The sequence below is a fragment of the Crinia signifera genome, chromosome 8, assembly GCF_055691185.1.
Source record: "Crinia signifera chromosome 8, ASM5569118v1, whole genome shotgun sequence".
NCBI classification, from domain to species: Eukaryota; Metazoa; Chordata; class Amphibia; order Anura; family Myobatrachidae; genus Crinia; species Crinia signifera.
Window position 1 is genome coordinate 25314699 of NC_139224.1, and position 17268 is coordinate 25331966.

The 17268-nt window shown below is 45.1% G+C and overlaps 1 protein-coding gene and 1 long non-coding RNA gene across 6 annotated transcripts in view; both read right to left on the reverse strand.

The window, feature by feature from the left end:
• Positions 1-16401, reverse strand: part of LOC146026959 (uncharacterized) — a 46815-nt gene extending 30414 nt beyond the window's left edge. Inside the window, exon 1 of the long non-coding RNA XR_014454594.1 lies at positions 16169-16401. This is a non-coding gene — a long non-coding RNA (uncharacterized LOC146026959). The remainder of the gene's footprint in view (positions 1-16168) is intronic.
• TAFA1 (TAFA chemokine like family member 1) overlaps positions 1-17268 on the reverse strand; it is a 372953-nt gene that overhangs the window by 227350 nt on the left and 128335 nt on the right. The gene's annotated exons all lie outside the window — the stretch shown is intronic.

The window sequence follows — 17268 nt, forward strand, 5'->3', positions numbered from 1 at the left end:
GCGGCGGTACGCGTCCTCCGACCTTTTCATACCCCCACTATCCTCGTTGGCGTGGAGTTGATTCTATATGGTGTGGCGAGCTCAGCGAGCCACCGAGCCCGAAGCGTGGCGGGCGGTGTGAAACCACTGGCTTGGCGGGCGGTGTGATAAAGTTCGGGATACAATGGTTTTACATAGAGTATTTTGGAGATGGAAATTTTCCATGTTTTTGTCAATATGAAATACTTAGAATCAAGATCGTAGAAAAGGGCACCTAATTTAGAATTTAGACAGTAATGGATAAAAAAAGAAAAGAAAATGATAATTAACATTATGTATTACACGAGTGTCTTGGGAAGTAATTTATTCAATTTACGTCTACCATAAAATTGTGTTAGGGGAGGTAACTGTCAATAACTTACAGATCGAGCCTCCCGTACCCCAAAAAAATGCTGTTTATTAATGATTTGTATATTACACAAGTGTTTTATTTAACTAATTATCATCAGCACAATCTGTCATGAAGCATAAATTGCTGTTCGTACCGCAATATCATATAATTGTTTGATTTAACACTACAAGCTATGAGAAATGATACCGAGCGGGCCACTGAATTCAGCAGAATTACCCAGCGTTAAAAGACAATTTGACTTTTTCTCCATCTGTATTTGTGCTATTAGATGACATGCTAACAGGAAGCGTAGACCATTTCAATATTTGTCCTATGCTGCACATTAAAGATTTTACATTTTAATGGTGTCATTTTATTTCAAGCAGAGCACTGACATTACCCTATTTATTTTGTTTTTAATTACACAGTGCAGCCATAGCTGTGGCACATTCATGCCCCCAATAGTCATTGTTGCCGGGAAAAACTAACTGCCTTTCCTGTAATGGGCATCGGTCCTTTGGGTACAGATCACAGACCAGAGAGGCACATTATACGCCTACAACTGTCATTAATCTGTCAGCCAAGACAGAACTCCATTAAATGAACCTCGCTTTAACATCTCGGGCATATATTCCTGGTTACTGCTGCTTATTTGTGTCACATTTCAAAGTAAAAGTGCTCAGAGACTTAATTAGATTTTTTTTTTTTGTCTCCAGTTTTTATTTTCAAAATTATTTCTTTGCATAATAACGATGACACGGTTTTATTTTGGAGGAAAAAAGGCAGCGTTAGTTCGATCCATTTTTCAAATGTTGGATTTCCCATGTAGTAAAACAATGGAACTGATCTCTGAAGAACATTCAGATATTGGGGCAGATGTACTAAGCCCTAAAGGTGCCCATACACGTTACAATTATTGTATAAAATATTGTATACAATATTGCATCTCATCGCATATCGGTTTTGCGATGAGATCAGATGAGATGAGATCTAGTACAAAAAGTATGTGCTGCACATACTTTTTGTACTAGATCTCATCTCATCTGATCTCATCGCAAAACCGATATGCGATGAGATGCAATATTGTATACAATATTGTATACAATAATTGTAACGTGTATGGGCACCTTAAGTGCACTTTGTGGGCCCCATAGCAACATTTGGAAGGGTCCCAGGTGCCAATGATTCTAGAGAGATACATTTTCTGTGGCAGTTGTTAATGTTGTGCCCCATAATAGTGCCCTAGTCCATTTTCTGACAACAGTAATGCTTTGGTTCATTTTATGTCCCGTAGTAGTGCCCTAGTTTATTATATAAACCATCGTAGTACCATAGTTTATTGTATGAACCATAGTAGTGCCCTAGTTTCTTGTATGAACCATAGCAGTGCCCTAGTTTTTTTGTATGAACCATAGTAGTGCCCTAGTTTATTATATGAACCATAGTAGTGCCCTAGATTATTATATGAACCATCATAGTGCCCTAGTTTATTACATGAACCATAGTAGTGCCCAAGTTTATTACATGAACCATAGTAGTGCCCAAGTTTATTATATGAACCATAGTAGTGCCCTAGTTTATTGTATGAACCATAGTAGTGCCCTAGTTTATTGTATGAACCATAGTAGTGCCCTAGATTATTATATGAACCATCGTAGTGCCCTAGTTTATAGGAACAATAGCAGTGCCCTAGTTTATTGTATGAAACATAGTAGTGCCCTAGTTTATTACATGAACCATAGTAGTGCCCAAGTTTATTATATGAACCATAGTAGTGCCTTAGTTTATTGTATGAACCATAGTAGTGCCCTAGTTTATTATATGAACCATAGTAGTGCCCATGTTTATTATATGCACCATAGTAGTGCCCTAATTTATTATATGAACCATAGTAGTGCCCTAGTTTATTATATGAACCATAGTAGTGCCCATGTTTATTATATGCACCATAGTAGTGCCCTAATTTATTATATGAACCATAGTAGTGCCCTAGTTTATTGCATGAACCAAAGGAGTGCCCTAGTTTATTATATGAACCATTGTAGTGCCCTAATTTATTGTATGAACCATAGTAGTGCCCTAGTTTATTATATGAACCATAGTAGTAACCTAGTTTACTACATGAACCATAGTAGTGCCCTAGCTTATTATTTGAATCATAGTAGTGCCCTATTTTATTGTATGAATCATAGTAGTGCCTTAGTTTATCATATGAACCATAGTAGTGCCCTAGTTTATTATATGAACCATAGTAGTGCCTTAGTTTATTATTTGAACCATAGTAGTGCCCTATTTTATTGTATGAATCATAGTAGTGCCTTAGTTTATCATATGAACCATAGTAGTGCCCTAGTTTATTATATGAACCATAGTAGTGCCTTAGTTTATTATTTGAACCATAGTAGTGCCCTAGCTTATTATTTGAACCATAGTAGTGCCCTATTTTATTGTATGAATCATAGTAGTGCCCTAGTTTATTATATGAACCATAGTAGTGCCTTAGTTTATTACAGGTTGAGTATCCCGTATCCAAAATGCTCGGGACCAGGAGAATTTTGGATAACGGATTATTCCGTATTTCGGAATATTTTAATATTTCAATTATGTATTTTGAAGTTTCTTGCATGTATGCTGTATAAACACATAAAATACACACAAATATATTTTATTACCACATAAAATACACACAAATATATTTTATTTGTTCAAAAAACAAGGTTTCAAAACATGAAACAAAATTTGTGTACTATCTCAGATATTGAATTTGAAAGCAAAGCAATCATTGTCTTGCACATATATAGTGCCAGTTACATATCATGTCCCCAGTGATGCTGTTACATATGTCCCCAGTGAGTTTTTAGCAAAAAAAAAATTTTTTTTTTCCACTTTCTGGAATGTATGGTTTTCGGAATAATTCGGATAACGGATACTCGGATACGGGATACTCAACCTGTATATGAACCATATAGTGCCCTAGTTCACTTTGTATACAGGTACATCACCAATACTTGTGACACCCTATGTGGTGAGGTGCATGGCAGTAAAAAAAGGGGACATGGCTTTGTGGGCAAGGGTCATGGTCTCTCGTGCAGAGGACATAGCCTCACAGCCCAAACCCCCATTATGTCACTCTGGGGGTCCCAGAGATGCATGCTGCCCCCCAGGACCAGTGTAAGTGCAATGATGGCTTCTATACATTGACAGAAGCCAGGTGCAGCACATAATGTCTCAGTGCAGTGTCTGCCTCCTGTCACTGCAGAGAAGTTGGCACTTTGATGCCACCCCTTGGCAGGTGACACCTGCACCCTAGAGTCGTGGCGCCACTGAATATAGGACTGCCAGTACACATTATGCATATTATGCCTCAATTCACATTATGACACATAGAGGTTTATTTCACATCGCTCCTCTGGGAGTCCAATGACCAAGGTGGGATTTTACAATCAATGTTCCACTGCAGCACTGTGTGTAGGAGCACAGATAGGGAATGGCCTGGGCTCGTGTTGAGTCCCGGACCTATCTGTAACGAAAACCCAGATTGCAAAATGCAAAAGTAAAGGGGCCTACACACAGGGCGAAACTGCTGAGCAATATGAGCATTGTAAATCGCTCATATCGCTCAGCAAAAGATCACTGTGCACAGCAATACACAGCGATCTGTCAGCGCTATGGGCCCTATTCAGATCTGAGCTCAGTACAAATTTATTTGGAAAATGGGCAAAACCATGTGCACTGCAGGTGGGGCAGATGTAACCTGTGCAAAGAGAGTTGAATTTGGGTGTGGTGTGCTGAAACTGAAATCTAAATTGCAGTGTAAAAATAATGCAGCCAGTATTTACCCTGCACAGAAACAAAATAACTCACCCAAATCTAACTCTCTCTATACATGTTACATCTGCCCCCCCTGCAGTGCACATGGTTTTGCCCATTTTCCAAACAAATGTGTACTGAGCTCAGATCTGAATAAGGCCCTGTGTGCTGAGCGATCAGTCAGGACCGGTGTTCTCTGGTGGTCCTGAACGGCGATCTCACTGGATTTGTCCCGCATCGCTATGGCCTCTACACATGGAGCGAAGTAGGGGCATTTTCTAAGCGATCTACTTTGATCACTTAAAAAGTTCCCTGAAATCGCTACATGTGTAGGCCCAATAACATTCTCTTGTGTAGGCTGAGATATTTAAATGAACTTGAAATAGGGGAAAAAAGTTAATCGATCTTCACACATTCTCCACTGAGATCTAGCATCAGACAATGGGGCAGATGTATTAAGCCTTAACAAAAGATACATGCAAGTGTGATAAGGAGAGATAAACGTCCAGACAATCACCTGCTAACTGCCATGTTACAGGCTGTGTTTGAAAAAAGTCAGTAAGGAGCTGATTGGCTGGACGTTTATCTCTCCTTATCACACTTGAATGTATCTCTTGTTAAGGCTTAATACATCTGCCCCAGTACTTGATATGAAATTAACCTACCTTACGCTTATACCTTGCTGAATACAGAAAGCAGAGCCGCAATTAGCCGATAAGAGCGTTATTTTATGCATGCATTCCAGCCTAGCCTGTCCCAATGTTATGAATTTGCTATGCAAAACATGAGCATAATTAGTCACTCGTGTTGCTATATCATTATTTAATGAAGTCAAATTATTGCTCATTAACCTTTTGCTCCACGGCGCATTCTTGATGGACAAAATAGAACGCAAGGCGCCTAGGGAACAAATAAAAGGTGATCTTGGGCAATCTCGATGAGCAGATGACATTTTCAAAAGTGAAAGACATTTAGACGATGCTTTTAAATATGACGAATCACATTGTTGACATATTGATTGAAAAACTGAAACAATGTAGCAGGTGTCATTTTAGGCTGAAGGATGGTCTCTCTCACAGCGACCTGACAGGATTTATTTACAGACATTTTTGTGGCGCGGCAGAGAAAATATATCAATTCCAGGGCTGTCATTCTCCCATAAATTATACATTCTACAAAATATTTATTATTGAAGACCACCGCTACTGAGGCGTGATCTGAAACAGAAGCAGCCCCACTTGCTAATCCGTCAAACGATAGACAAACAACAACATATTTACAATGTAAAAGTCATAATGATAGCATAGGAGAAAATAAGTACGGTTTTAACGTCAAAGCAAAACAAAAAATAATGGTATCGGTGTGAGAAGCTGGTATTGATTTAACACTTTACAATTATCGTTCAGGTGAACGAGCTGAAAATATTGGCTGATTTTGTGATGCGGACAAAAATCTATTGTAGATCATATTAACCAATCAGGTGCTTGTGTTCAGTTTCTTAAAGAAATTCTGGCCATACAATCAATACCTGGTTGGTTGCTATGGGTTACAAGACATGTATTATATTCCTCCTCCTCTTGATAATGTATGGTGACACCAATAAGCATTTTATACTGTACACTAGTGTGCCTAGAGCTGTTCACAAGTGTGCCCCCAGATCTAGAGATGCCCAAAGCGGTTTACAGCCACCACCAGTTCAACTGTTATTTACTGGTCTCTTCTTTTCATGTAAAGGGCCAGTGTATTTTATTTTTGTTACCTGTGGGGACCAGTGTGATTGTCTTTTTAATATGGGGGCCAGTAGGTTTTTTTTTTTTTTCCTGTGGGGGCCAATGTGTTTTGGGGATCTCATGGTGTGCCTTGGCAATTTTAAAATCTTATCTAGTGTACCGCAAGGTAAAAAGGTAGAAAATCACTGCTCTACATGAATGACATGAGTTGTTGTCCCTATTGTGGCATATGTACTAAAGCAGAATCTCAGTACAGTAACGGAACACAGCATACTAGGCTTGGCAGTAGAATGACTGTTTGCAGTACTGTAGGTCCTATGACTAAGTAGAATTTATCCAATAGCAGGATATGTCTTGGAAGTTGAGTAGAATTACAAATGATGGGCCAGATTCGCAGTTATTCGCTGTTATGCAAATTATCTGACGACGATTATCGGATGGCAGCGTATGAATACGGATCGTAGCACGCATGTGTGAGGCCAAATAGCAACAGTGTGAAGTGGGGTGTGTTCAAACTGAAATCTGAATTGCAGTGTAAGAATAAAGCAGCCAGTATTTACCCTGCACAGAAACAAAATAACTCACCCAAATGTAACTGTCTCTGCACATGTTACAGCTGCCTCGCCTGCAGCGCAGCATGGTTTTGTCCATCTGCAAAAATTGCAGCCTTGCTTACAGTTCTGAATCAGGCCCAAAGTGCCAACCAATCACCTAACTGTCATGTTACAGGCTAGGTTTGAAAAATGACAATTAGGAGCTGGTTGGTTGGTCATTTATCACTCTTCACTTTATCAATTTTCAAAGCTTATTACATCTGGCCCTTAGAGTGGAGCCAGGGGCGGATTGGCCCACCGGGATACCGGGCCATATCCCGGTGGGCCGGTCCAGATTTTCATCTGGCTGGGCCGCCGACCGTTCTACCAGGGCTGGTGCTATCAGCCCTGCGGTGCGGCGGCCATATTTGTTTTGGGCTGCTGGTCACTGATTGGTGAAGTCACCCAAGAGCCGCCTTCAGCCTGGCTGTGCGTCGGGTGACTGGTAAGTAACACTCCCCTCCCCCCCAGGGCAGTAGCGCATGTCCCCCCGCCACCCCCCCCCCCTTCCCCGGGCTGCTTCGAGATTGTTCCCGTTCCCGGGATGGATTGTGTTGCTCCTGAGTGGAGCAATTGGACGAAGCAACCAATAAGCCTCTAATTGTCATTTTAAAAACTGTGTTCAATAAATGGAAGAAGCAGATTGGCTTCTATGGTCTTCTTCTCCACTTTCTTAATATCACTAAGGCTGGACACATCTCCCCCGTTGTGAGAAAAGGATAAGAAGACTACTGGAAGAATACGTCCGCTCCATCTCTGGGGGTCATACATACAGTACTTAGATCATTTTTTTAAAATTTCCAAATTGAGCATTTATGAGCTCATATCAATTCATTGTCAGCATTTAACGTGTTTAATGGACAGTACGTCTCAACACAAACATAATGAGCGCCTTACGCCATTATTGATTTTAGAATCGGGAGCATGATCGAGAATAGGTTGTACGGTAAAGGCGCCCTGAGGCAGGAAACCACTTATATTACTGACCACACAGAAACAGGAAGTGAAGATAAATAAGCTACATAGAAGAGTGACTTGAAAAACAGACCTTCCAAGGACTATCTGCTCACTACTTCATGTGCCATGTGACTGTGGTTGTCATGGTAGCCACTTAGCACTTTTTAAAATCCTCAGACTGAATTATCATTAATAGCAGACCAAAAAAATAAAAAACCAAAGGCGATTTTTTTCAAAGTGTCATCCTTTGACAACAAATAAAAAATTAATAAAAAAAATGACAATGAATTTAAAGCAATTTACATAGTATTACGTTCACTTTTTAATTTCAACAAAATATATTTTTAAAATTTCTGCTTTTTTTATTGTTAAAAGAGATTCATGAATCAATTCACTAAAAACAAAACTATTGGCCAAATATTTTATATCAACAAACAAAATAAACCACAGAAGATTGATTTATCTCTAGGAATTGCTGGACATATTAATAGAGTTATTTAATAGGCTATTCCGAGATTAACGGAATTGGCAGGATTTCAGAGTTCAGTGCTAAATTTAAAGAGGCAGTTATAATACCTTGTAACTGATTGATGCTTTTAATTCATGGGCAAACTTGCATAAATCCCACTGGTTCTGTAATTTGGGGACCCATTACTTTACCAGCTAAAGGGGAATTCAATTAGCTCCAATAATTTTTTTGTAGAAAGAAAAGGGCCAACCGCCCAACATTTCCCCTGGTACTTCACAGTTGTGGAACAGGGAAATGTTTCATCCCCAGGAGAGGAACCAAGATATTGGGTGAGATTTAATAGGATGAGAGAATCAGGAAGTGAGAGATTTGGTGAGAAATCTCCAGTTTTTTTAAAGCGGCAATCATTTACACTGCAAAATCAAACTGGTTTTGCGGTGTAAATGATTGCCGCTTTAAAAAAACCTTTCTTACCAAATCTCTCACTTTCTGAATCTCTCATCCTATTAAATCTCACCCATTGTCTGACCAAACCCTCACAGTATATTGCCACAATATCTGCTGGTTTCAGGCTGTATGATAAAATGCCATTAGATTGCCCCTTTCCACCCCCTTGTGTCTCCCCATCTGTGACCAGAGGCAGATCTCTGGGAGACAATGAAGTCATCTATGCTATTTTACCAAGGGGGCACCTTTCCTCCCCTGACAGTCTGAATCAGTTCATTGAAGTAAAAGAGAAAACTACACAGCGCTCGGAGAGGGGAATCAGTTCATTGAAAGCCATAGATATCTTTCTGTAGCTGACAGTGACATAACTAGCTTCTTTGCGCCCCCCCCCCTGCGCCGCATATTTTTTTACCGCCCCCTCTCCCACTCCCCCTCCCCTCGGCACCCCCCCCATGCCCATACCTGCCCAGCCGCAGCCGCATCTCCGGTCACAGTCCGGTCTCTCCCGGCGCACCGGCTCCTGCTGCTATAATGAAAAGGGACTCTTAGAAAATGGCTGCCCCCATACTGCAGACAGAAAACTGTCTGCAGGATGGCGGCAGCCATTTTCTAAGTGTCCGTTTTCATTATAGAAGCAGGAGCCAGCGCTGGGAGAGACAGGACTGTGCCGGCACGCAGGCAGGTACCAGCAGACAGCGGCGGGTAACTATAGCCCCTCAGACCCCCGGTGCCAAAACTTTCTCTGCGCCTCCCCGCCACCGCGGGGACTGAGGAGCTATAGTTACGCCACTGGTAGCTGACTCCCCCTCCTAACATCATTTTTGCAAGTGTTACACCCTGTATTAGAACCCATGACCTGTTTTACTGGAGACAGACATGTTACTGATTCAGCTATTTTTGGATGGGGGGGGGGGGGGGGCGGCACCAATATTTATCTTGCCTCAGGGGCAACTGGGACAAACTTACGCCATTGTCTGTGACTGTGTATATATCGCTGCTTAAGGCCAATAATAAGCAATCAACTGTTCTATTGAACATATTCCAATATATCATTTTCACTGGCTGCGCTGACAGTAGCACAGCTCCAGTTATAATTATGTACTCTGCACAGCCGTTCAAAGTTTGCTGAATTAGTGCTGATCCGCCAGTTACAGAAAGTGTAATAGTTCATTTGAGGGTTTATTGTTGACTAATTGGCTAAAATATATAGGCAACTTAGAGGCATTGTGTGCCCTACTTGCATAAAAAAAATGTTGTTGTTTTTTTCCTGGTCTAATTACAAATGCTTGTTTGCTATTTTTACTGCACACCTTAGCATAGCTGCATTAATTAATATACTTGGAGAAGAAGCGCAGATATAGACAGAGAAGAATATGGGCATCTTTTCTTATTCTTCCCTGAGAAGGATTACTCCCAGTCTCCATAGCGGCACATAGTTTTGACGCATGAGAAGAAGGACTCTTTGGCTTTCCTCAAACTTATGTATGGGGTGGGGGCCTACTGAACAAGTGTCAAGGTGATAGTTTTACCATCGCAACACCAGTGCCGATAGCGCCATCTCAGGATAACCGTACTAGATGTAAATCATCTAAGGTTATTACTGCAACAATACATCTTAACTTTCTCCAGTCAAAACCTCTGTTGGTTGGGGGGGTTCTTAAACAGGGAGAAGCTAAACATACACTGTTGCTGAATATCGGACTTATCTGCCTATAAAATACAGACTCTTTAGTCAATGATACCCATTCTATTTGGGGGGTATTCTACTGGCTACCAGTATAGTATAGTATAGTATAGATGAATTCCAGTGTCATGACCCAACATCTCCAACATGGATGATGGATCTCCAGGGTGCCTTCCAGCAAAGATGAAATTAAGTTTTAACCCTTTGAGTGCCATGTGAATTTGTCAAAATTGGGAAAATAGTGAAATCGCATCGCATGGTACGTTTTCACCGTGCAATGTGTGCGATGCGATGTGATTTCACACCCTCCTGTCAGTCAAAACTCCAGAGGCGCCAAGACGACATAACCACACCTACAGGAACCATTTTAGGTGCACAACAGCAGTGTGGATCGTGTCCTCCGACCTGTTCATACCCCCACTATCCACATCGGCGTAGAGTTGACTTTAGATAGTGTGGCGAGCGCAGCGAGCCCCCGAGCCGGAAACGTGGCGAGCGCAAGCGGATTACTTTACATGTATTCCGCGTCCCCTCGCCACGCTTTGGGCTCGTTGGCTCGCTGCGGTCGCCACACTAACTAAAATCAACTCCACGCCGACGTGGATAGTGGGGGTATAAAAAGGTTGGAGGACACGTTCCGCCGCCCCTCGTGGGGCTCGCTGCGCTCACACGCTTCGGGGTGGCGTTGATACTGGGGTTCATGCTAAAAAATGGCATTGGTGCAGGGTGCTTACAATTGTAAGCACCCATCACATCACATACTATGCACACATCACATCATATCTCATTGTAAGCAGCCATCATATCTCATGGCATGGGTGCTTGTACAATGAAATATCGCATGGCATGGCATCGCATTTGGTGCCATGCGATCCTATGCGATATTTCATTGTATAAGCACTCCTGTGCAGTTAACATGGACATCGCATCGCACAGCACAGCGATTTTCCTGTGCAGAATAGCACAATAATCTATTTGCGTAGTGGGTGACCTACTAGGAAACAACTACCGATATTCTGCGCATCTCTCACAGAGTTGTTTGCACTCAAAGGGTTAATACAAAATAGATTGTAAAAACTTAGATCATATATGCCTAGTGTCCATGTGCCTCTGAAACACTGCCATCTCCTGGCAGCAAGGGAAACTACATCTACCAGCTTTAGAAGCATTTGCTTCAAGCAGGCTTACACTGCCATCAGTTGGCAGCAAGTGCAACTACATCTACTAGCTTTCGAAGCATTAGCTTTGATGGGGCTTACTAGTATAATATATTTGTGAATGCCTTTAGGAGTGATCTATTGGTGCAAAATATTATTAACAAATAAAGCCGTTGTCATGACTGTACAGGTCCTTTTAGCACAGTCACTGTAAGTGTCCAAAGCAGAAAATGTACTTATAGATTGGCACTGCGCACAAGACTCGCACGTTGATGATAAACCCATCGCGTATAGAATACAAATCCTCATTGCAAATATTAAAGTCCAAGAATAGAGAACCAAGGTGGAAAGATCCTCTGCTGAGTTGATTTTATCCACCATTGGCAACCTCATACCCTCCAACATTTGAGGAGTACAAATCGGTACAACTGCAGAAAAGGGGCGTGGTCACGAGTAAACTTAAAAAAAAAAAAAACACTGCATCTGTATGAGGTGAGTAGGCTGCCCAGTGCCTACCTGTGTCCATCAGGCTGAGAGCAGTCAGCAGCAGTTGGTGTGCAGGGGCTGAGACTGTATTCATGCAGGTGGCCTGAGATGAAGCCTGCTAGCACACGTAGGGGGAGAGAGGTGGTAGAGGGAGAGAGATGCTGCTGCTTACTGGACACTCGGCACATAGGAGGAGGGCGGGGGTGGCTCTGTCATTAACAGTCAGAGAGAGGGTGAGCTGCTCTTCAAAGTGTCTCCTGCACTGCACTATCCTGTCATATACTGTGTGTGACAGGCTCAGCGCAGCCAGTAGCAGCAGCGGCGGGGCACAGCAGCAGAGTCGGCACTCAGCAGGGCAGGCGCAAAGTGTCTCGCGTCGTGATAGGGTGTGTGACATGGCACCCTAAGCCCTCTGGGAGTTGTAGTTTGGTCGGCCACTCCCCCTCCCCGAAGAGCAGCCGGCTGTGAAAGAATGAAACTACAAACATATGCATGCCAGTTTGCCGGAAGCCAGAGGAGGAGCCAGTTATCAAAATACGGTACATTCGGTACACTTTGATTTAGCCGGTACAGACCGTTAAAAAACGGTACTGTACCGGCTAAATCGGTACAGTTGGAGGGTATGCAACCTATGTCTGATAATGTGTCGGCAACTACAGTACTACACATTTGCGCCCTTAAGAAAACATTGTAAATACAGTAGCTTTTATTGGACATGTAGTAATCCTTGTTGCGCATTTCCACCAATCACATTCCAGCTATCTTGCTATAGAATCTACAAGATAAATGAAAACTAGAATCTGATTGGTTTCTATGGCAACACCTTCCTGTGTCCTCTTTGGAAAGTTTGACCAAACTCCAACTTAGAGGTAAGTTCAGGAGTAATATTTGAACATAGAATTACATAGTCCATAGCATCCAATGAGCACGTCACTTCCATCTGTCCAATACCAGTTTTGCAATGAAATAAATTTGTTGCTTGGTTGCTAGGGATTACCATGTTTTCTCGTTTCACCTACTATTCTTTTTTTCTGCTGTATATCCAGTTAAAAGAGAAATGCAGGTGCACATTCTAAGGGGCTGATGGTGGGGGTCTGTGTTAGCTGGGATATTAGGGACAGGAAAGGGAGGAGTCTTCCTCTCTTTCCTGAAAGTTTTCCTGCCCTCCCTCCCCTTCTGGATTACTGGTGGGTGGGTGTTTATTGCGTTGGCTGATAGGCGGGAAAGAATGGCAGGTTAATTGATTTAGGTCTTCATTAAGTGATTAGGTGATTCATCGCACGCTACGGGCGCTCTTCACACCATTGTAAGGGGTTCCGCCCCCTTAACTTGCGAACTCATTTATGTAGGGGGGGGGGGGGGGTGTGGGTGGTGGAGGGATGGAGGATGCAGTGTTTACGCAGGTGGATGCGGGGGTGCTGCGGGTGGTGGAGGGATGGGTGTGGTGCTGTCGAAGGTGAAGGTGGCGGTGGGTGAGGATCGGGTGCAAGGGTGCCATGGGTGGGGGAAGGTGCTTGGGGATGGTGTGGGTAGGGGAGTGGCGGGTGTGGGGATACTGTGGGTGGATTTGCAGGTGTGGTTATGGGTGGAATAGGGATGGATGCATGGGTAGTGTGAGGGTGATGGGTGGGTGTGGTGTTGCTGCAGCTGTGTGCAGGTGTACGGTTTGAGGAGGTCCGGGTGCGGGGAGATGCCGTGGTTGCATTAGGGAGTGGCAGGTGCGGGGTTGGCACAGGTGAGGGAGGGTGTCTGGTGGTTGAGGGAGGGTGTACCCCTGGATGGCTGAAGACTTCCTGCATGTCCCGATCTCTGTGTGGGCTCCCTTTGACCTGTCTCGTGGTCCCGGCCTGTCTCCATCGTGTGTCTGCTGGCCATATTGGAGGGGATTGCCCAGCACTGCTGCCTCCGCTCCCCCACGCACACGGACTTCCACTCTGCAGCTGCTCAGTGGATAGCGGTTGGCTGCCCGCCCGCTCCCTGACCCCTATGATACCTCCTTCCAACTGGTGCTAAGGTACGTCTGTGCTGGCCCCTGTTCCCGGGTCTTCGACGTGTGTTTGGTGGCGATATTGGAGCAGGCATCCTGGCACTGCTGCCTCTACCATGGTGTCTGGCAGTACATCCATATTTTGACCTGCGGTGGGGGGAGAATTGAGCCTGATTGACCGCTTCCTGGCCCAGGTAGCTTGGCCTTCAGCCTGGTGTGACCTGCAGCTGCATGCCGCGAGACAGCAGGGTAGAGGCAGCAGGGCCAGGATGCCTGCTCCAATATGGCCGCCAGACGCACATCGGAGACCCAGGCTGGGAGCAGGGGCAAAACAGATGTACGTTAGCACCGGGTGGGAGTCAGGGAGCAGACGGGCAGTCAGCCGCTATCCGCTCGACTGAGTGGAAGTCTGTGCAATTGGGGGTGTGGAAGCAGCAGCCCTGGGCAATCCCCTCCAATATGGCTGCACAAAGGAGACCCAGCCCAGGAGCAGGAGGTTTGGGACCAGGAGGCAGGCCAAAGGGAGCCCACACAGTGATCGGGGCACTCAAGAAGTCTTCAGCCACCCAGGGGGATTTTAATTCAATGCCACAATGGGTTTGTAGGATAATAGGCCGGAGTGTGTAGATATCAGGTATACGTCCTACTCCATGAACAGCTAGGCCACGCCCTTTCAATCTCCTATGAGTCATAGAGTGACAGATCAGGGCTAATAGCCTATCAGCACACCCAGGGCTGGCAACAGAAATCTTGGGGCCCGGTACACTTATATTTCTGGGGGCCCCCCTACCCCCTCCCCTAAATCCCAGACCCACAAAACAAGATTAAGGGGGTGTGTAATTCATACTTGCTTACTTTTGAAAATTAGTTTCAGTGAGATTCTGGAGTTCGAGAGTTTGCACTGCACGCCAATAAGGGGGCGTGACATGCTCCACCTTTGGGTGAGCCCATTGCGGATCAGGGTGGTATCCTGTAGTGGCAGGTGGAAACTTAGGGCCTGATTCCTTATGAATTGTATATGCTGCAAGCCTAGATTAAGCCAGACCTTATGCAGGCTTGTTGTTGCAGGGGGAATTGGGACGTTATGGAAACAGCGTACACAACGCATTCCTTGTCCTCGCCATGGCCGGAAAAAGGGGGGCAACACGCTCCTGGCTTCCCAAATGCCATCTGCACCCACCCCTGTCCTTCCCCGAGAACATCTCTGTCTGTCAATCAGATAACATTCTGATATGTGATCACAGGACCCATTTTGCATATGTGCAGAACGGGTCCTCCCAATAATCGGGAAACTCGCTCAGTACTGAATAAAGCTGTAATGTGCACGGTATTACCGTACTAGTGCAGCATGCTTACATGGTCGTATGTGACCTACACTATTGTATGATTGTGGCTCCATTTTAAATAGTAAATAATAATTTACTTGATCATTGGGTTCACTACCAGCCTACACACACACACACACACACGGGTCACTACCAGCCCCACACACACACAGGGGTCACTACCTGTCTACACATACACTCACACAGGGGTCACTACCAGCCTACACAGGCACACACACACACGGGTCACTACCAGCCCCACACACAGGAGTCACTACCTGTCTACACATACACTCACACAGGGGTCACTACCAGCCTACACAGGCACACACACACACACACGGGTCACTACCAGCCCCACACACAGGAGTCACTACCTGTCTACACATACGCTCACACAGGGGTCACTACCAGCCTACACAGGCACACACACACACGGGTCTCTACCAGCCCCACACACACACAGGGGTCACTACCTGTCTACACATACACTCACACAGGGGTCACTACCAGCCTACACAGGCACACACACACACACGGGTCACTACCAGCCCCACACACACACAGGGGTCACTACCTGTCTACACATACGCTCACACAGGGGTCACTACCAGCCTACACAGGCACACACACACACGGGTCTCTACCAGCCCCACACACACATAGGGGTCACTACCTGTCTACACATACACTCACACAGGGGTCACTACCAGCCTACACAGGCACACACACACACACACGGGTCACTACCAGCCCCACACACACACAGGGGTCACTACCTGTCTACACATACGCTCACACAGGGGTCACACACACACACACACAGGGGTCACTTCCAGCCTACACACACACACACACACACACACACATACATACAGGGGTCACTACCAGCCTATACATACATACATACATACATACATACACATACAGGGGTCACTACCAGGACACATATATAAACACACATAAAGGGGTCACTAGCAGCCTACACCCACCCACAGACAGGGGTCAATTCCAGCCCCCCCCCCCCCCCCACACACACACACCCACACACACAGGGGTCACTACCGGCATGCACACCCACACACAGCTGTTACTTAGTTTAAACACAGTCCCAGCCAGTATGGAGCTGCTGAGGCAGACTACATGCACTAACCTGGGAGCACTACTGCTCCTCCGCCAGCCTCTCCACGGAGCTCCTTGCTGGCCTGGGCTGTCAATCTCCCACAGCTGCTTCCTGTACTTGTTCTCTGTCACTCCCCCTCATGGATGTCAGCATGCAGCTCTGTGTCCAGAAGAGGGGAAGAAGGGGGGCTCCTGTTCTGCTGCCACGGCTGCTGGTAAAGTCTCTCTGGCTGCTGACTGCTAGCAGGCTGGCTCTGCTGGGCGGTTCTCTTCCTGAATGGCTGTCTGAAGCTGAAGGCTAAACAGACTGCTTGGGGAAGGCAGAAGTCGGAGGGCAGAGCAGGGCCAGGCGGCAGAGCGCCCCCTGGGGGTAAGACCAGGAAGCACTAGCTGAGGTGTGACCGCGGGGGGGGGGGGGGGATGACTGATCAGGCAGGTGGCTGAGTGGACACCCGAGTTCATCACTGCTGCAGCCATTATTTGGGGCCCCTCAGATCATCGGGGCCCGGGTCAGCTGTCCCCTTTGACCCCCCCTGTCGCCGGGCCTGAGCACACCTATCTGTCACTCTGACTCCACCCAGCATTACACACACACATGATTGACACATGTAGCTAAATATATAAGAGATGATTCAGTGTATATGGTTTGCTTTTGGTAAACTCGCCTTCATTGACTATAGGCCTTCACTGGATCACCCGCTCGGGGACAAGCGGTATCCGCTCCACCTACTACAGTCAATGTAGTAGGTGGAGCGGATACCGCTTGTTGTTGGGGAATGTTTGCTTGTGGGGTGGAGCTTAGATAATTTGCCGTTCTTTCTTGGCCACCATTATTTGATTATAATCAAATTAATTAGCTTAAAGTGCTTTAAATAAATTCAACTAACACTTTTTGCCAAACCCAATTCTCTGAGTCTTTATTTCAGGTTTAGATAAGTAAGGTTGTTGAATGCTAAAGGTCACACATCAGATGCTAGGATGTTTAAACAAAATTGAGGCGCTTAGCATAATTTGGGACAAAAATAATGGTCCACCTACTGCAACCAGGTGACCTCATCAGTTTGGTCCTTCACGTTCCTAACGCTCAAGTTAGAATAAATTTACCAAACCTTCTAATAATGGAAAAGAGTT